Raw genomic sequence first — 22,562 nt, forward strand, 5'->3', positions numbered from 1 at the left:
AGAGGCAGGAAAGAAGGTCGAGGAATTCTTGAGCCCCGAATAGTTTGTAATCGTGGTCTCTTCTTTATTTGAGAAGAAAACTTTCAGTATCATTTTTCTAAAAAGGTTGTACCATCTCCAACTTTGTTTGGCCAATGTCTGGTTTGACTGCAGGTATGAAGGACAACCCTTTCTGAAGTACTGTTGTTTCTTCTTGCGATAAGGTATAGTTAGACAGGTTGTAGATAGAGTTCTTCTCTTCTTCTACCATTGATATACTCTCCGCCGGGTCGTGATTCCTCCTTGGTATTTTTGAGGGAGAGGTGGGCAGTTGTACCACTGTATTGGTCTTGTTTTTCCAGTACGAGGAAGCATCAGAGAAAGTAGTGTATTGTCTCCTGCTTCTGCCGCCGTAGGTGCAGAGCATACCAAGGTTGGCCCTCTGTTTATAGTATTCCTTATCGAGGTACGCGTAGGTCTTCTTTTCTGTGAAGTTGCTGATGTTGGAGTTTTGATCTCTTTAAATCCTCTGTGTTCCTTTTGAAAATGTCGATCTCTTTTTCAATTTTGGCCGAGTGCTTGTGCGTTCTGCACTGCTGTATTGGTTCGGAATTCTTCTTCCAGTTCTTTTGGGCCATATGTATCAAGATACCCATTTGCGATTCTCAAATAGCGATTTTTAAGATATCGCTATTTGAGAATCGCAAATGGGTATGTATGTACAAAATCGCATTTTTTTTAGCGATTTCTTAAAATTCCTTAATTGCGATTAGCAAATTGCATATCGCAATTAATTAATTAATTTATTTATTTAGTTAACAAACTTATAAAACGCTACTGTCACCGGTGCAGGCATCCTGGCGCTGATAAAGTCTAAGGAGGCGGAAATAAACAACAGGGAGTGCGAGCTTTCAGGCCGTTACCTTGGGAAATAGCCAGGTTTTAATCATTTTTCTAAAAGGGAGGAGTTCAGTGATGTGTCTAATCTCCACCGGGAGAGTATTCCAAAGTTTAGCAGCAGCCACCTCAAAGGATCTGCCTCCAGCTCGGACTTTCCTGAATCTGGGTACCACTACCAGCTTAGCATCTGAGGATCGAAGTCGTCTGGTTGGAGAATACCAGGCAAACTTCGATTGCAAGGGGGCTGGGCCAGATCCATGGAGAGCCCTAATGACTATGCAGAGGGCCTTGAATTGTATCCTCTGTCTAACCGGCAGCCAGTGAAGTTTGCCCAGAGCAGACGGCCCGTGAGATCTTCTCGGGAGCCCTAAGGCCAGCTTGGCCGCCGCGGATTGGACCCTTTGGAGCCTGTCCAACAGGAACCCAGGGGAACCGAGCAGAAGGGCATTACAATAGTCCAACCTGCTGAGGATGGTACACCTTACCACTTGGGCACGGGCATGGATAGGTAGGAGAGGCAGGACTTTCCTCAGAGATTGAAGGATGACAAAGCAGCAGGCAGACGTCTTTGCACGTGCGTCTCCATACTGAGCCTTTGGTCCATCATGACCCCAAGATTGCGGACTGATTCCACCGGCCGTACTGTGGACCCAGTTTCCGGGGGCCAAAAGTTGTTAGGGAATGGCCGGGAAATCTTGGTTCCAGCACTAAAGAGCACCTCCGTCTTCCCTGCATTAAACTGGAGGGAGTTGTCCTTTAGCCACCGAGACGTAGCACGCAGGCAGTTGTGGAGCACCAAGGAATACTTTCCCATTCATTTCTATGGGCCAGTAGGCCCATAGGAATGAATGGGAAATTAGTCGCAATTTTTCAATTCGCAATTTGCTAATCGCAAATTGAGAATAATTTCAAGGGTGCAGGGGTGTCCAAAGGACACCCTGTTGCACCCCTGAAATATGCATGGGTGCACATGTGGCGCACATACATGCCCCAAGGGCATGTATGTGCGTCACATGGCACTTTGAAAAATGCAAAAATGTGCATTTTTCAAGGAATTCGCAACTTACCACCAACTAGAAGTTGGTGGTAATTTGCGATTCCTTAAGGACATTTTGCGATTTTTTTTTGCTTTATACATTGCATTTAAGGAATCACAAAATTTGCGATTCCTAAATGAAATTGCAAAATAAGGAATCGCAAATTTTGCGATTCCTTATTTTGCACCAGATTTTGCTTAATACATACCATGTAGCAAATTCGCATTAGCAAAGGCCGAAATTTTGGCCTTTGTGAATGCGAATTTGCTTGATACATATGGCCCTTTATTCGTTCTAGTTCTTTTAGACACAAACGCTCCGCTGTCTTAATGGAGTGAAACATCCAGTCTTTCGAACATTTTGTACCTATATGGCTAAATACATCTAAGTATTCTGGTTGATCTGTAAAAATTACTGGAACATTTTTCACTTGGAGACCAGCTGGTATGGTGCCAGCTCGTAGATGTTCTAGCAGCACTTTGCAGTGTAAGGCCGGGCGTACTTGCTTCTTCTTCAATCGGGTGATTTTTCCAAATCAGACTGCTGTCCAGGGTTAGTCGAAGTACTATTTGGATTGAGTGTTGAAGGGTGCTTCAATAGTTCCTCATTTTCCTCTTCCCCAATACTTAGAGTCTTTAGTTCAGACATGGAATAGACTGGAAGGGGTTCTAGTCTAGGATTGTTTTAGTGTGTAATCCTCAAGTGAAGGCTGAGTGTTGGGATAGTACCAGAATAAGTCCTAGCTTGTGGTATGTACTGCACAGGGGGTACAAGGGGTGTCTTTGGCTATTCATTAAAGAAGGTTACAACTGCCTTCTCAATGGCATTTAACATATGCCTGATGACTATTTCATATGTACCTTCCCTCGTAGGCGTGGTGACTACTCTAAGAGACAATAAAAAACAGGGGAATGATTCTGTTCAGGAGTACAGAGGTGGGAATCCTAAACTGTATGCAAAACAAATTACCTCTGACACCAGGGTTCTAAATATTCTTCTTCACCAGTTGGATTTTTTATTTATCCCTGGGTTATAGCTGAATATATAAAGCATTTTTTTTAGGTTTGTTTTACACCAAGACGTGTTAACCCTCTACAGGACTTGCTAGACAATTAACTTATTTTGTATATGAGATGTAAACAGGGAAACATACTCAAAACATAGAAACCATATTTACAATAGACAAACATCTGTACAAGTTACAAACATAAAGCACAATGATGCTGCCAAGCACCAGGAACTGTACATTTCAACAGGCAAATGATAGTCCTACTCCTTTCTTAGATAACAGTACAGATACTCTTCTCATTGATGACCTCACAGTACGGTAGTATTTTACGGCAATGGGAGGTCTCACCAATGTCTAGAACCTAGTTAAGGGCTGTACGTCGTGGGCTCTATAGTGTCCGAATCAAGACCCTGATAAAGACCTTTGCCACAAGAAGCGCCATTTAGAATGTTGAAACGTGTTGGTCGCATTTTTTTTGAGAGGCTAGCCTATAGAACCTAGCACAAACTTTGGTCCCGGATTCGGACACTATAGAGACACGACGTAAGTTTTGGTGACGATTGCCAAGGTACGGCAAAGATTGCATCAGCATGGAGAGTTTTGTCTTGAAAACTTGCAACAGCATTTAGATATTGCAAAAGACGCATTGATTACTTTTCTTCCTGTGCCGGAGTGGAGTGATTCTTCGTGGCGGTCATCAGGTCTGTTGATTGTGTCCGAAGACGTCTTTAGTGGTGGGATTATTGGGGGAGAGTGCGTGTTTGTGTTATCGTTACCCTGCCGCATGAGATCTCGCGCCTGCTTATGCATCCAAGAGTTTGGCGCAGGGCATTCTCGAGTGGGGTAATTGGTGACATCTAGGGAAAGTATTGTGGGTTGCAACACACACTTCAGTAGGTGAGGTCACGCTGCATGACTCCTACGCTATGCCATTTTGGATTTTGGCACTATTTTCATGTTTGAACAGCCAGCTTTAAATAAGGAGGAGGAGCATATTTAAATAATTGCATTCAGTGGATTTCCATGTGCTCGTGCTCTAGAAAATGAGAAAACAGTGCGTTTTTGAGCAGAAGTAAGTGAAAACCTGGTTTGTGGTGGAGTTTTGCATTTTTCAGCGATTTCATTGTGAGTGTTTATTTAATGGTGAAGAGTGGATGATGCCTTGCTCACTGAACTAAGCCATTAAGAACGTGAGCAAACTAAATTTCATCATCTGTACCTCAGCCTTTCAGGTCATTAGGCTCTCAACCTCCTTTGAAGTGGGTGGAATAGAGGGAATATTTTACAAACTTTATCAAGGTAATTGGTGAAGCAGGGAAAATGTCTGCTGCATTCATTGGATCCTATAGGCTTAAAAAAGTATTAACGACTGTCCAAAATTCCATTAGTGGGGGATGAGAATGTTTTTACAGCTTCTCTTAAGCAAATTCTTTCAGCCCAAACAGACAAAACTGTTGAGTTTGTTGCTGATTTGCAAAGTTTAGTGTGTGATTGTAAGTTTGGTATCCTACAAGATGGATTAATAAGAGATTAGGTTGTGAAACAGGCTCCCAATCCGATCATATAAGAGAGGTTTGGGTGAATGGGGATTCTCCTTAGGATACTATCTTGGCTATTGTCCAGAAAGCTGAAATTTCATACAAGAGTAGTAAAGCTTTGAAGCAAATAAAGAAACAATGACTGTGAACAGAATCTTTAAAAATGACAGTATAAGAAATAATGCATCATCTTAAAAGGAAAGAAACCTAAAGTGCCCTAAAGCAACAAATGTCCTGCTATTACTCAGAAATCAGTACTTGTGGAATGAGGAGTCACTAAGCTAAAGTGTGCACGAAAAAGACATCTTTTAAATCTATCTATGATGAAAGAGAGACGGATGAACAGAATGATTCAGAACAGGATTCAGATGAGGATACATTAAATGTCACAAATGTTAAAGAGAAGCTAATTTTGAATATACATGATGATATTGACTATTTTTGTGGACTCTGGTTCCCCCTACACCATTATCAATGAAGAACTCTGGATAGATACATTTGTGAGAAAGATTGTCGAATTTCTGATTCCATCTGACATCGACCCTGAAGGTTATGATGGTGAGGAAATAGACATTCTGAGGTTTAGATGGCTAACTTTCAAATTTAAAACACAGCATTTCACATGCTGAACTGTACATAGCTAAGAAGGGTCTGCCTGTTTTGGGCTGGTGTGATTAGATAGATTTGTATATTGTGTTAGACCCAATTAGCAACGAGCAAGTTCTGATTGCAGGCGAAGGTACGACGATGGGGATAAGTTGTTTAAAAAATTAGCCAGCTGTGTTTAAGCAAGGGCTTGGTAATCTTCTGGGGTTTACACAAGATTCACTTAAAGAAGGATGCGTGCCCCAAATTCCACAGTGTCAGGAATGTGCCAATGGCTATAAGAGGGGAAGTCTAAGGGAAACTGGAAACGTTGGTGTTGTCTGGGGTGATAGAACCTGTGGAGGCATCCAAATAGATATCTCAGATTCTGGCACAGTAATTGTAGGATCAGATTATGCATCATACTCCACTATCTGAACAATAAAATTATCATTGATAAGTTTCTATTATCAAAAATAGATGAGATGGCAACATTGCTTAAAGGTGCGTGATGGTTTTCTGCTATTGACGTATCATCTGCGTATCACCAGATTTTGCTGACACCTGAATCTCTGAAGTACACAGCTTATATCACACCAGATGGTTGTTTTCAATTTAGGCGCATGCCATTTGGTCTAGTGTCAGCTGCTGCCATCTTTCAGAGACGGAGAACAACCTTTACAACGCAGTCATTGCATCGCACTACATTCACAACGCATTCATTACATCACAACATCCTTTACAACGCATGTCACTACAACGCATCCATTACATTGCATGTCACTACAACGCATGACACTACAACACATGTCACTACAACGCAGGCATTACATCGCATGGCATTACAATGTATACCATTACAACGCATAGTACCCCTACACTATCCAACACTTACCCTACTGTTGCACCCCCTGGAGTTAGAATAGTAATTTTTATCCCTACACTACACACCACTTACCCTACTGTTGCACCCCCTGGAGTTAGAAGAGTAATGTTTACCCCTATACTATCCAACACTTACCCTACTGTTGCCCCTCTGGAGTAAGAATAGTAATTTTTACCCCTACACTATCCAACACTTACCTTAAATGCAATGTAATGGTATGCGTTGAAATGATATCCGTTGTAAAGGTGTAATGTGATGTCATGGAATGCGTTGTAAATGTAGTTTAAATTTTTTTTTTAGTGGTATGCAATGTAAATGTATGCGTTGTAATGGATGTTGCGATGTAAAAACTGTGTTGTAAAGGCATGCATTGTAAATGTATGCGTTGTAATGTCATACATTCTTCAGAGACTAATGTTCAATTTATTCAGCAAATATCAGAGTATAATGTTTTTTAAAGACGATATTCTGGTTTTTGTCTAGAATAGATGTGAACACGATTCATAACTGGACAGAGAACTCTCAATCCTTGAATCATAAGGGCTAAATGTGGAATTCACAAAGTGTAAGTTATCTGAGAAGAGTGTAACGTATTTCGGCCATGTAATTGATAAATTTAGAGCTAAGCCTAAACCAACTCTGGTTCAGGCCATAAAGAATGCTCCCACACCTAAAAGTAAGAACGATGTTCAGTAATTTTGAGGTCTTGCCAAATATTGTGCCAACGTCATATCAAAATTTGCAGAGACAAATTTCCACATCGGACACATTTTTAAATCTGAAACAAAGTTTGTGTGGTCCCAACAGTGTGAATACGATTTTGCAGTCATAAAGTAAGGTATAACTGATGCTACCAGATTGTTGAGCTTTGACCCAAATGCGAATTGTATTGTAACGACTGATGCAAGCAACAAGTGTCTGGGTATGATGTTGACTCAGATGAAGACAAAGGTGTGTAAGATGTCACACCGACCTGAGGCCTTGATTACCGATATACTCTGGGCTTAGGATACATTCAAGTACCTGGGCGTACACGTCTTCCACTCTTTAGAGGACCTAAAGGAAGGAAACCTGAATAGGGCACTCAGCTCACTCCGCTCATCTGTGCATTTCTGGTACACTCTCCAATTGCCTGAATGGCCAGGATTTCTTTGTCCAAAATGGTCATGTTGCCCCGCCCGTTGTATTTTTTGTCAATCTTCCAGTCCTGATGCCAAGCAGCTGATTCCGACCTCTGAACACCCTCTTCAGAGATTTGGTGTGGGGTGACGAGCACCCACGGGTGTCCCTGAGGACATTGCAGTATCCCATGGCGGAGGAGAGATTGGGAGTACTGAACTTTGAATACTATATACTGGCGGCCCAACTACAGTGGTTGGCACAATGGGTTGAGGGAGTGAATGAAGAGGGCACATGGCTAACTGACCCAGAATCCCACCCCTGCTTATTACTAGTGCTTATACCCACAATGACTACACCATACTGCTCATTACTACAACACACAGCCATACAAGCCTGAAAAAGGTGTCAGAATAAAGTGCACTGCTCTACTAAATACACACCCATCTTACCACTGGTGGGACTGCCACACGGTGACCCCCAATCTGTATTTACAAGCAAACAATTAGCGCATTGGATAGAAACAGGGCTGGAAAACGTGGGGGATTGCTTTTTCGATAAGGTACTTATCTAGTTTGAGAGGCTGATGGATGACTGCTGGCTCCCCCAGGTTAGTTTTTACATTATGAGGCTCTGACTTGTACTTTTGCAAAGCTGTGGGATAAGGGGAGGGAGGGACTAGAGACACGCCCTGTGTTGCATGCCTTATTTACCCTGGGCACAGCAAGACATTTAGTAAAATGGTTGTATGACACACCAGTAGCAGCATCCGTCTGCTCCCTGAGTAGACCCCGGGAGAAATGGGACAGGATCGTGGGAAGGAAACTCACAGATACGGAGTAGCGCAAGACCCTGCTGTCTCCCGAGAAAATCTCCAGGACACACTCTTAAAATACATCCAGTTTGATTACATTCACATGTCTTACCTAACGCCGCATCATCTCAATGTGATATACGGAAGGGAGGTACGACACTGTCCCAGATGTACTCACCCGGATGTAGACTTTGCACATATGACTTTGGGCTGCCAGTCTATATGCCTATTCTGTACGGCTGTTCAGAATAAGATCAAAAGTGCACTGGGAAGGGTATTGCCTCCCACAGTACAGGTGTGTTTGTTGGGTCAATTCCCAAGGCCGCCGAAGCGTATGGTGGAGAATAGACTGATACACCTTGCATTGGGCCTCGCTAAGCATAGAATAGCGTTGCAATGGAAATCAGCAAAGGGGCCCCAGTGCGAAGCCTGGAACAAAGATGCCATTTCATGTGCTGAGGCAGAAGGTAGAGTATTGAAATGGAAAGAGGCCAAATGAATGAGGAAGTGCCCAATAGCTGAGCAGTGGAAGGAAGAAATGACGGCATGGGAGTATTCAAGAGACACGAGTAGCGAGGAGGAGGGGCAGGGACAGGCAAACAGGTGATAGCCGGGAGAGAAGACATGGCCAGAGCAGGGAGGGTCACCACTCAGGCCAAACCCGTGGATTAATGGGGTTGAAACTCACTTAAAGCTTTACTGATGTAGAACACTCACACCACCCTTCTGCACAAGTTTCCTATTTAATGTTTCCTTGGTTTAAGTTAAGCAATTATACTTGTATTTAGGACCACCGTTGAAAGTCCACCCATCTCAACGATATGGTACAAAATTGTAAATAGTGGAAACAATGTACTTACGGGGATGTACTTACCAGGACTAGTAAATAACGGATAATTAGAGGATTGTAAGTTCACCTCTGTGGTCTATATTTTATATGTAATGAAAATGTACAAAATGCCAATAAAAATATGTGTAAAAAAAGTGTGGAAGACGTGATAGCATTTGCATTTAGGTCATTGACACCTACAGAAGAATAGTACCAAACCATACGGAAGGAGGTTTTGGCTTGAGCTTGGGCCCTGGAGCATTTCAGAGCATTTGTGTGGGGAAGACCAATTACCATCCATTGCAACCCTAAACCTCTGGTAAAATTACTAACAACAGAGGGTACCACCTCTGTTTCAGCCAGACTTGCTAAAATTTCCACTTGCATGTAGGATGTCATATATAAAATTAAATACATGCTCGAAAAGAAAATGTGGTGGAATTTTTTTTTTGTCTAGAATGCCAACACAGATGAGTGCAAAGACGAAAAAGGGAATGGATTTCATGTGGATCTCTTACATGATAATGGTACGCCTGTCATAAGGTAGGAAGAATTCGGAAAAAGAGTATAGAGGTGACATAATATTACAAGTGGTGGTAAAGTTCCTTGAGGAAGTATAGCCTAACAAAAACGATATGGCATATGTTTTATGATGAACGATGCGGCGAGATTAATTTTTAAAAAACCTAGGCGGACCCGAGCTACGCCTCTGCTGCAGGACTTGCATTGGCTTCCAATGGCTCAGAGAATTTAATTCAAAAGCCTTTGTATAGCACATAAGGCCATATATGGCTCTGCCCCTAGTTACATCAAAGACCGCCTGGTTAATTAAATGCCAAGCAGGGCCCTTCGGTCAGCTGGGGCTTGTAATTTAGTCTGTCCTAGGTTCAACCTTGTGTCTTTGGGTGGTAGAGCCTTTTCTAGCACCATTCCCCAGGCGTGGAACCGCCTACCAGCTGAGCTTCGGAAGGAAACTAATCTCCCTCCTTTTAGGAAGAATCTAAAGACTGTGCTTTTCTTGGAGGCATGGGGGCCACTGAGAGTCGGTGGCTCCGTGCCTTGCTGATGGTGTATGTCCACTGATAGCGCTTAGATACCCCTGGGTGATAATGTGCTCTATAAGTGTATAATAACATAACATAACATAACATTAGACCATTCTGAGAAGTATGATCTGAATTGGCCTTCGATAACGAGGTGATTTTGAGGTGGGAAATAATAGTTCCTCCACAGAGCCTTCAAAATAACATTTTGTTTTCTGTCACAAGGGACATATTGGCATAAATTGTACCAAAGCTGTGATCAAGAGATTATTCTAGTGGCCTGGAGTAGATTCTGATATCGAGCGTATGGTTAGGGAGTGTGTGGAATATTCTAGAGCTGACAAGTCCCTTCAGACTCTCAGGCCCCTAATGATTGATAACGCTGGTCCAAAAAATCTGTGGGAGTCCATTGTCATAGATATAATGGGGCCAGTGGGTTGTTTACAAAAGTGTGTGATTGTGATCATGGATCGGTTTTCTAGGGGGCCGGTGGACAAAATTGTACAGAATGCAGATACCAATGCAGTTTTAATCTTCATGGATCACGTTTTTTGTTTAGAAGGAATCCCAACCACTGTGTTCAGTGATAACGGGGTGAAGTTCAAATTTCATGCCTTTACACAGTATTGTGAGAAAGTTGGAGTAACAGTAAAAACGACCTCACTATATAGTCCTAGCAGGAACGGCCTGGTTGAGAGATTCAACCACGTCACTAAAGGTGTGATGAAAGCGGTGTGGGCCTACAGGGTCTTTAGGAAGGAAATTACTGATTTGTCACCATTTTTGATATTGAGAGGGAGGAATCCAACAACCAAGTACAGCCCTGGTTGTTTGTTTGGCACTTGTGTTGAGCCAAGGTCTGTTGAGGATGTGAGGGAAACAATGGCCAAAGGACATGTGAAAAGCAAGACTTACTATGATGCTAGGAATAGTCACCAAACCTGTGGCCGTTCGGGTTGGAGATTGGGTTTGCATAAGGAAACCTGGTTTATAATGAAGGGGGGACAGTAAAGTCTTTGAACCTAAGGAAGTTGTTGATGTTCTGCACAATGCCATCTGGTTAAGTAATGGCAAGGTTTGTAATCTTAAATGGGTGGCTTTGAGGAACATTAATGAATGGAAAGATCTTAAGGAGAACAGAGGGAGTAAGGTCATTGGATGGATGAAGAAGGCATGTGTGGTGGAACGGGTACCCAAATTGACTTCAGTGAGAATTCAGGGTCAGTGGGAGATCATTACTTGTTTATATTTCTGAGGATGTGGTGCTAAACAACGATAATGATACAAGTCACAAACCTGAAATAGGAGTTTCATTTAGGCATGAGGAGAAGGCATCTTCCTATGTAGGGTTGAATGAATGCTATCAGACAAATAAACCACCCAAGTGGTTGGAAGACTATATTTATGAAGGTGGTGAGTTATATTTTTTTAGGATGTTATTTATTGTTTATTTCTGGTAGTTGTTATTTTGTTTTAGAAATGTTCATTAGAACCATAAAGGTCACACAGTGTCTCCCTTCATTTAAGAAATGAGGATGTGCGTCGTATAGTAATGTTAATGCACTATTAAATTCAGCTGTTATTCTTTTGTCATTTTAAGGAGGTAGATGTGTTGTGGGCTTGTGTTACCATGTTATTATCATTTTTATTGCATTCTGTATTCGCATTGTAAGGCTGGTATTGTGATGTGGGCAGGTCGGGAGGCGGATAGATTGAGGACGGACTGCTGCATGGATCGCCTCCACCTTTTCTGTACCTTGGGGGGAAAAATAATTATTGTATTACTCTCGTTTTGTACTTAACACAGCTGTTTAGGTGTGTACTGTGTAATGCTTTAATGATTAACTTGTAAAATCTAACATTTCTATAGATTTTTTTACACACCAGTTTCCTTTATATAAAAATGGATTGCACAATCAGAGGGGCATTCTGTGACTTTCCTTACTGCCTGCCCTTACCTGCTGCCACAGCCGCTGCACGCCTCCCTCCTGCCGCCGCAGCCTCCATTCTTAGCGGCCTCCGCGTGGAGGGGGACCACAACCCCCAGGCTCCTTCGCAGCCACCGTCATTCTCGCGCCTGGAGGCGCTCATAAGCAAGCACAGCCCCGATGGAGCGGGCGTCTTTAGACAATCAGAGGGGTATTCTGTGACGTTCTTTGCTGCCTGCCCTTACCTCCTGCCACAGCCGCTGCCCGTCTCCCTCCCGCCGCCGCAGCCTCCATTCTTAGCGGCCGCCGCGTGGAGGGGGACCACAACCCCCAGGCTCCTTCGCGGCCACCGTCATTCTCGCGCCTGAAGGCGCTCATAAGCAAGCACAGCCCCGGTGGAGCGGGCGTCTTTAGACAATCAGAGGGGCATTCTGTGACTTTCCTTGCCGCCTGCCCTTACCTCCTGCCACAGCCGCTGCCCGCCTCCCTCCCACCGCCGCAGCCTCCATTCTTAGCGGCCGCCGCGTGGAGAGGGACCACAACCCCAGGCTCCTTCATGGCCACCGTCATTGTCGCGCCTGGAGGCGCTCATAAGCAAGCACAGCCCCCGCGTCGCAGGATCGCGCGCGGGTCGCGCCGGGCCAAGCCCGGGCTAAGGGAGGGCCCGTTTAAGCCCATTCAAGCATGGACAAGGACAGGACGGGCCACCTCCATAACGTCTGTGCCCAAATTAAGGTCAGTGCCTATTTGTATAGATCTATCTTGTCTGATAAAGTGTGGATAGTTACATCTCCCACATAAGTTTGTAATACCTGCTGCAACTATTATGGCTACAGATCCTTCCACAGGTGGGAATAGCGGGAAAAGCTCTAGTGGATCTCTAATGGGCACCTTGGATAATTTCCTCATACGAGTATCAACAGCCTTGGCCAAAGACATTGAATTGACTGAAAAAAGACTATCTCTCGACCCTCTTTTTGATTAGAGGTCTTCAATGGGAAGCTTGGCAAAGGCTAGGTCACCTGCCACCATTGAGGTAGATCTCCAGTACACATTGCCCTCACTGGGGGGGATGAGAGCAGCTGCTCTGTTCAGTTAGTCGGTCACTTTGAATCTCCGGAACTATCGCCTAATATTTTTAAGGCCAATATAAACCAGAGTACTACCTCAAAGAGACTAACCTCACCCAACATTAAGACTAGATCAGCTAGCAATGCTAAAGCAGGTGCAGTACCTAATCTAAAGCGTGTAGCACCAAAAAGAAAACGTCCAGGGGTGCAAGCACAATCAATGGCAAAAAAATCAAAGAACATAAAAAAGGCTGCAAACAAGGAGAATACCACACCAAGTATCTTAGTATGTTCCAACTCATCGCCACCAGTTAATGAAGGGGCTAATCCACCGCCCAAAGTGGTGGGTGAACCATCAGGTGAGCTGGGTCCTTCCTTCTGGAACAGGCAGGAATCTACTGTAAAGAAGTTAATCCAACCGATACATGAGAGACTGGACTGCATTGAGACGAGACTGGTATGCCTGGAACTTTCGCTTGCTTCAGTTCAGACACGGGTGGGCAATCGGGGTAGTGGCCCACATTGCACGCGGGCAAGTTTAACAGGGCAACCGGCCAGGGGCACAGTCTCAAATGGTTTGGTAAATGGTAGTAAAAATACCCCTGTAAATAAGCCTGATGTCTCCTGCACTGTTAATTCTTCTACTAACCTGGGAGGGGCTGGTCAAACAGCCCAGATTGAAAGGGATAATAACACAGGGGCCAGTAAACCACTAGCGCAACCTCGTCAAGCGACCAATTTCCCAACAGCTCATGGCATAGCTAGCCTGCCAACCATAGAACTCCCCCCAGAGTCAGCCCCTTATGTGGTAATACTAAAAGGGGTTCCACCATTAGAACAAGGAAAGAGGGAGACATATATGAATTTAAAGAATAAGTGTATTTTTGGGATCAACGCAAATCGGCCTCTACCATCCCATGTATGTGCAGAAATCCTATTTGTTATGAGAGTTAACTGGGTGGGCAGGTCCAAAAAGCCTATTGGGGGAGATTGTATTATCATTAATTTCATGGACAGGAGATGTGCTGAACACATTTGTAACTGGCCACAAAACGTTTCCCAGACCATGATCCAATCACTCCCACTGTTTTATTTTTATTCACCAGCACAGGATTTGCGCAGAGAAACCTTTTCAAGGGGCGAGGTACTGAACCACTTCAGTGATAGGAATGTAAGATTGCACAATAGGTTTACGGTCCTATCTGAGCTGGAGGATTGTGATTGACAACAAACACAGGAAGGCTGTCACACAGAGATTATGGTACAGGCACATGACAAAAATGTAGCTAAATGTTCGCACAGTGTGAGTCCACTTCCTGGTACCTGTCCTCTGGAAGTTAACTCTTCAAATAGGGCGATTACTGTGGCAATGAGTGGATTTGAAAATTCACACAGCACACTATTAGAGGGCCAACAGAATGTCCAAAGCGGTATGGGAAGGCATGCTGACAGGGAACTTCCGGGTCTACATAACAACACTGTTTCTTACTCTGAGGAAAATTCTATGGTTTCGTGGAATGTGGCAGGGCTCAGGAGTAAGGTTATTTCCCCAGAGTGGTCGTTATTTCTAGACGGTAAAGATCTTATCCTACTCCAGAAAGCTTGGTTGGTTGCTCCAGAGTTCAAACCTGGGTATCTTAACTTTTATGCATCAGCGACCCCGAGACTGAGAGGAAGACCAAAGGGGGGCTTACTCACCTGGGTTAAACAGGACAGTAGATATACCATCTATCAATTGGATTCCAATAGTAAAGATATTTTATTAATTCAAATTAAATGCCCAGATTGTAAAGATCTGTTAATTTTTAATATTTACTCAAGGGTATTGCCTGGGGGCAAATCCTCTAATACTATTGAACAACTAGATGCTCTTCTAGACTTTCATAGTAATAAAGGCAACGTCTCAATTGTTGTTTTGAACCTTTGGATAGCAACGATTCCATATGGAACATCCCCCAGTTGACAGTAGCACCAATTACAAAATGGACAGAAGCTGCACTGCAGCTCAAAGTTCTATGTATTGGACATGGGCTACGTGCAACAAATGGAAGAATGGCCTCTGACAAACATGGCGCATTTACTTTCAACAATGGCTCCTGTAAGAGCCGCATTGATTATATTCTTACTAATAAAGAGAACTGGCCCAATCTCAAGGATATGATGATAGTGGAAAGGTCGAGAGTGATCACGATCCGTTAATTTTATTATTTCAGCTATTTAATTTCCATCATCTAGAGGGTCCTTCAGATTGTGTGGACATTGTCCTCTCCAACGACACCAGACGAATCCGATGGGCTAATTGCTTATTAAATGATGATAAGTTAGATGCGATGAGGGAACTGACTGTCCAGGCCACTTTGGAACTTCTATATCTTACCACAAAGGAGGATGTTATAACCAATGTAGTTTTGATTCATACTAAACTTTTTAGCCAATTGAGGTGCTTTTTTATAAAAAAGGTGTCAAACAAACTGAATAGGCCAGTAAGAAAGGAAGATCAATGGTACGGGAAGTCCTGTCGGGCTGCATATAAAGTATTAGCAGATGCTGTCAAATTTTTTTATTTATTTATTTATTTATTTATTATACTTATTTATTTATTTATTATACTTATATAGCGCATTATCACCGATATATAGCGCATTATCACCGATTGGTCTCTAAGCGCTTAAGCTCTAATCAAAAGATAAAGATTTAATTAAGAATGCCCGCGTGCTTTACAAAAAAGTACAATATGATGCGAAGCGGGCATGGGATGAGGATTATTGGAAGGAGTTGTTGAGCGCCAGTAATGAAAGATCTATGTGCTTCTTTTGGGATATGGTAAAATGGGGTAGGGGGATTAACAGGGGAGAACCCACAAACTATGTGCCACCCAACATCTGGGTCTCTCACTACGCGTCCCAGTTTGCACCACCAGAATTGGCTGGTGATGCGAGTGTGGATCTTATCATTTCCAATGGGGATATTATCCCATTGCGATTTGATAGAACAGAGGTCAGTAAGATTCTGGATACCATTCCCAAGGTTAGAGCCCCGGGCCTGGACTTAGTCCCTGCTGATTTATTCATGCACGACAAAGAGGTCTGGGCACCATATATTCAATCTCTTATTAACGGCATTGCTACAGGCTCACCCGTACCTGATTCCTGGAAGGGCGCTGAGATCATTCGATCTTTAAGAAGGGGGAGCGCTCTGATCCAGGAAATTACAGGCCTATCAGTTAATCGACTGTATCCAAAAGGTGGTAGCTGGGCTTGTACTACAGAGAATCCAAGGGTGGATTGAGGAGGAAGAGGTGTTGTCTCCTCTCCAGGCCAGGTTCCGTAGTCATACTAGCACGATTGATCAAGTGTTTAGATTTGTTTTAATTTACTGGCGGGTGGTAGTGCTGGGGGGGTACATTCTTATCGGCTTTTGTCGACCTTAAATCCGCATTCGACTTGGTGCCACGAGTTAAAATGTGGGCTGCCTTTGCTGACCAGGGCATGCCATTGGATATTCTGTTCTTCTTAATTAAATTACACGAGGCCAATTTCGCCGAAGTTCGATGGAACCAGCAGGGGAGTGTGACTGACAAGTTCCCAATTGTTAGGGGTGTACGCCAAGGGTGCATACTGGCACCGACCCTTTTCTCATTATACATCAACAGGGTGATCAACTATTATGAGCCGCAACCAACTGATGCCCCGAAGTTGGATGGTAAGTTGATCCCCCTGTTGATGTTTGCAGATGATATCTTATTAATCTCTAAGACTCAACAAGGCCTGCAAAAGTCTATAGATGTTTTTGAGGTATTCTGCAAAGACCATGGACTTGCTATAAATGTAAGCAAGACCAAGTTCATGGTCCTTCACAAGTCCAAGCAAGTCAGAAAGAAGGTAGCGTTGAATGGGGTGTTATTAGATCAGACCCAGGTTTTTTCTTATCTGGGGATTACCGTAGCATCCAAACTAGAGTGGAAACACCACACTAACCAGCTGGCCACGAAACATGCCCAATTAGCAGGAGTTCTTCCTATCCCACACTAGGCCCATTAGTCCAGTTCTTAAAATCTACGATGCTAAGATAGGTGCAGCTGTTCTTTACGGGGCAGAATTATGGGGTTTTAGTAATCTTACCCGTTTGATAGGTGCTCAGAATAAATTTGGGCGTGGTATTACAGGTCTTCCTGTGTCAACCCCCTTGACTCCCCTCATCTATGATTTGGGCTGCCAACGCTTGGAGGATTTGGCCTGGTATCAACCAGTTGCATACTGGAGGAGACTGTGAGTTACTCCGGAACTCTCCCAGTATGCTCGGGCATTCCTCGAAGTCAGAGATGGTGATAGGGCTCATAAAATCCCATGGATGAGGGAGGCAAGGGCAACATACTCTGCTATGGGTTTATCGTTTTTGTGGGAAGATCCGACAGCTAATTCATTCCCTCCAAGGAAAATCTTCAGAGAATTATACTGGAACATGGTTTCATTGAAGCGTCTTGGTCGCTGTTCCAGTCCGTCGCTAACCATGGAGTTTTTGGAATTAAAACATTCTCCTGCTTGTGAGGGTTACTGGGACTGGATTACCGTCCCTGTGGACCGGAAGAAATATCACCAGTTCAGGGTTGGCACATTCCCGAATAATTCCTTTACGGCTAAATGGAACGGCGGTTGTAATACTAGCTGTCCTTTCTGTCCCACCCAACGAGAAAGCATTGGTCATATACTTTTTATCAGCCCCGAGTATAAAGCGCCTAGGCAAACTTGGTTAAAACCTATCCGTTTACAGCTAGGTCTTAAAACAGGTTGTGAGTCCTTATGGATTTTTCGTTCTGATAATTCCCAACCTATGGTTATAGCTGTTGCCAAATTTCTCCACTGGATGTGGATAATCCGAGCATGTAAATTGTGTTTAAATAGTCAAATTGTTTGATATTTTAAACTAACTAAACGTGATCATGCCACCCAACATATATTTACAGATATAAGTTGTTTGTGTAACACTCAGAAAGCTTGTTGTCTGATTTTAAATATAAACTTTTTATCCTTGGGTAATGAATTTTACATATTTTAAATTGATGTCAAAACATATGAAATTTTCTAATCAACTTACTTAATTTATTGTTTTAACTAGTGTCTGGACGATAGATAATTGGCCCTAACCTTTTACTGCTTTGTGGTATCATGATAATTTGCCGAATTAAACGCTAATGTATAGGTTCAATTGTGTAATGTTTAGTCTTTTTTATTATGTTGTCTTTTATGATTTCTAAATCGAAATAAAGACTAATGAAATGAAATGATTGCACAAGGCTGCAAGTGTAGGGCTCCAAAGTATAACATTTTCATAACGAAAAAACTGGCAACAGTCTGCAATTGAATAAAATGGCCTAATAAACATCCCATAATAAAAAGATTGAAACCCACATTCAATGCAAGGTATTCGCATTTCATCGCTGTGGTATATTTCTTCCCAATTGCTATCATGCAGTTCAAGGGCAAGCTTTTATTAACACATTCAGGTCTTCAGGCCTTTTGTGTACAGCATTACACATACATCACTTGGCTCAGTTCTTGTACCGACAGTAAACAAGCAAGTAAAAGAAGGAAATAAATGCAGACTCGAATAAAAACAGTGATGTAAAAAATATTGTACCTGATGTGTGATTTTTTACAGCAAACTCATTTCCTTGTCATGCTCCAGAGCTTCAAGCATGTCCTTTCGAATTCTGGCGAGTTTCCAGGCTTGAATTGATTTTTGTCATTCTTCTCCTTGACTTTGAGTAGTTTGGCCTTTACCAGGTGAATGTTCTCTTTAGGCTTGAGCCTTGTCTGCTTTTCTTGATTGCTTAACAGACGTATTTTGTCTTCTGTGGACACGCTGGGTTGTCAGCCAGTCCACGCATGCTGATGTATGTTTTGCTGTGACTCGGTTACCACTAGCAAACTCTGCTGAACAGACTGTAGCTTGAAGATCTGTGCTGATTTGAGTCTGATAGTCTTTTTTAGTGTTTTCAATATTTCAGCAGACTCAATTATTTCAAATTATTATCCTGCACTTCGAATATCCTACTTATCCTCACCTTTGCCCACTTAGATATCGCTCCCATCCTGTGTTGTTCTTCTCAGTGGACTGCCTCTTTGGTAGAGCTTTAGTAAAGCAGCTAGCTACCACAGCTTTAGTGTTCTTATCCTAGGGTTGTGCTTTCATCATGGTGGGGCCCACCGCCATTCATTTTTGGCTAACCAATACTTATTTTTCATCATCAATTTTTCCCCGAGAAGAAGAGTCAGAAATAGCTAAGAGGAAGAGGAAGGTAGACACACAAAAAAAATGAAAAGGGAAGGAGGAAGGGATGCATAAGAATCTACAAGAGTGAGATAAAGAGCAGTAAAGTGTCTGGTGGTGAACAAAAGAGGTATGAAGTAGAATAAGGACTAGACAACCTTGGTTTGTGGCAAACCCAACATTCTGCAGCACCTGCAGTGGTCTTATGAGAAAAATCTTGTGCTCCATCACTGATATTTTTATTTACACATTAGGTACAGGTTGATTAGTAGGGGTGTGTGCATAAGGCTATATGGTCACTATTCATCTGAATTCCGTTCCTAGGAGCAGCATATCCTTTTCTATTCACCTTTGATCAAGGGGCAGGGTATGAGGTATGTGCTTCATTTCTCTGTTTCCTGAGTGATTTCTGCTTTTAGCCAACATAGACTTCATACTATTTTTATTTTGTTCAAGTATCCAAGCAAGATCTCATTACAGAAAATTCGGACAAAGCTTACCAGGTTGGGTCAATGATGTTGGTTTGATTTTTGGGGTAAACAACCTTTACAACGCAACTTTTACATCGCAGAGCCTTTACAACGCAACCATTACAACGCAAACTATTACAATGCATTTCTCTGGGGGCGCTCTGGGATAGGGAATAGGTTAATTTACTATCCAATAACCTTCCCTAGTGTCCACGGGGACTGGAGTTGGAATAGTAAATTAAACTATTCACTATCCAGCACCCCAGAGCACTATGCGTTGTAATGGAGTGCGTTGTAATACTTGCGTTGTAAAGGCATGCGATGTAAAAGCATGCGTTGTAATGTCATACATCCGATTTTTGGTTTTGTAAAGAGTGCAAAAACACGTATGTGTTCTAACTCTGAGAGTTGTGAGTTGCTAAGTACAGAAATTAGTGGAAAAGGTGAGTTTTAAAGATTTAAGGAATGTGAGGAGATTAGGTTTAGGCAAGAGGCAAGAGGAAAGTGATTCTAAGCATGAGCAGTAATCACAGAGAACAAATGACCTCTCCGGAGAGATTTGTGGTACTTTGGAAAAGAATCCAGGTTTCTAGCCGAGGAGTGCAACACTCTGTGGGGATAATACCTGGAGAACAACTGGGACGTATACATTTTAAGAGTAGTCACATTAATATCTTTGTGACAATAGCAGATTACCTTAAAAAAAAATCACTTATGAACCAGAAGCAAACGCAGGCTTTTGAGATGCGTTGAAATGCTGAAATGTGTATGGATATCCAGTACAAGTCTAGGAGTTGCACTATGAATTAGCTGTAGCTTGTGAACCAGAAAAGAGGGAAGACCAACTTATTTATGATCAGGGATTGGATCAAAAAGTGCCATCTGAAATTGTTTTAATTGTGCCAGTTGCAAAACTCTGATCCTTTAAGCCTTTTTGGTTAAATATGCCTGCTTATTACACTAGGTGTTCTGATACTGATGTCTGTGTCAGCATTGAACCAGCGTTGTTATGACGCTTCACCATTGCTGCTTAGTTCATTAGAATTTTATGTTTTAGTTTTTCTCATGGGGGGGGGGCAATATCCTGTACAAGGTTGGCGACAACTCTTTAGATATAACTATCTTGGACTGTGTATTGTAAAAGATGAAAAATACCTTGAATTTGAGTAGATGATGTAAGAAAAGGGCAAAACATGATTGCTATTATGAGTTAAGCACATGAACTTATTTTAAAGGCTTAGTGGACCTTCTAGTCTGTTCTCAGTTGATAAGTTTTCTTGTGCTATAATAATGGCAGTAAAAGAAGGTATAGTAGTTGAAGCAGTGCTTAATTTGAGCTAGTGGTTTCCGGTGCTCACCCTGCACTTAATTGTCAGCACCAGTGCTTATGATAGTCTGCCACATGGTGGCGCTGCCTGCCTAATTTAGCTATGATCACAATAACATCTATTTCTTAATTCAATATACATTAACAGTGACTGATATATGTCACCCAAGTCATTCTTATAGCTTTGGGGGACTGGAATAATATCAATTGTCACACCTGTAACAATGTGACGGCAAGTAGCTGTATTGGTCCTGTCACTGGCAGAGCTGGCAGGGGCAAGGGATGGGGCAAGCTGCAGTGTCCTCCTGACTAGGGCCCCAGCCCTTATTCTTTTACAAATAAAGCACTGAGATGTAGATGCATGTTTCTGCTCTGCCTCCGAACAACTCCCTTTCTCTGCAGGATAGTCGTAACTTGTTTCCCTTTAAAACATTTCAACAAGCACATTAAGGTCGTTATTGGTGTTTCTCTATTTCTACCAGCTCAAGGAAAGGGATTGTCAAGGTATCGCTCTAATGGTAAAACTCAAGAATCATGAGGTCATCTTCCCGAAATACTGCTGGGTCGTTTAAAGGAAACGCTCTGCTTCCTACACTCCCTAAAATTTAAAACTAAACTTGCCCTGGCAAAGAACACTGAGAGAAGTCCAAAAACGTTCATGGGCTTAAAATTGCAATCTTATTCAGAAGAAAATGAGTGAACAAAGGGAAGGACTAGAGAATGAGTTGTTACATAAAATGTGAGGTGCTGTGCTGCCTTCTCCCTACAAACTGGCCATGCACCAATTTTCGGCTCTCCGACCCATGAATCTGAGAAACCGAACAAATGTGAGGAAGAAAGGATTGCGGGACTCAAAGCTGCGGCCCTTAAGTCAGTAGTGCCAATGACATTTGAGTCTTTTTATGCCACACATAGCAGAGATTGCAGTAATATGAGCACCAGGATGTGCAGGGCGCTGGGAGCTGATTTCTTTTCAAGTGCTGTGTTCTTCCTTGTAATGAATATAAACAAATATGGAAGAGTTGTACCAAAAACCTGGGGCAGTAAATTACGCGCCGAGCACTTTCTTGTGCACCACTTCAATATTCGCCATCCTTATTTATCAGCTATGACGGAATGTACGTATTTTATCCAGTACTGTGCACTGTGCAATGATAGGAAACTGTGGGGCATATGTACAAGGCCCTATTGCCAGGGGAACGTCACTTTTTGTGACCTTCCCGTGGCGATAGGGGCCTTGCCTTATGTACAAGGCAGGGTTAAGCCACTTAATGTGGCTTTAACGATTCCTTGAACATAAGGCCCCCTTTCAAGCTATGGTTAGCGTGAAAGGGGTGTATAGCGGGTGTTGTAGTGGGCATTCAACCGCAACAGCCATTCATTTTGATGCGCCCCCTATGTACAAGGGTGGCGTACATAAGAGGCAGCGCCAAAATTAAGACCGGGAAAACCCTGGTCTTAAGTTGGCGAAATGAAGAGAAATGCATTATTTCTCCTCGTTTTTGCTTTTTCCATGTGTGCTGCACACATGGAAAAAGAAATATGCCATGGTTTGTTTATGTACAGGTAGGCCATTTTGTCACTTTCATGTGTGGTGCATGAAGCAGCACACATGAAAGTGACAGTGACAGCATTGCATTTTAGGAATGTTTATATGCAGGAAGGGACACCTTCCTACACATAAACAATCCTCCCCTGCATGCAGACACCCTTGCACTCTGGTGCAAGGGTGCCTGCGTTGGTGCTAAGTTGCTTAAC

This window comes from Lissotriton helveticus, chromosome 5_1 (genome assembly GCF_964261635.1).
Source record: "Lissotriton helveticus chromosome 5_1, aLisHel1.1, whole genome shotgun sequence".
Lineage (NCBI taxonomy): Eukaryota > Metazoa > Chordata > Amphibia > Caudata > Salamandridae > Lissotriton > Lissotriton helveticus.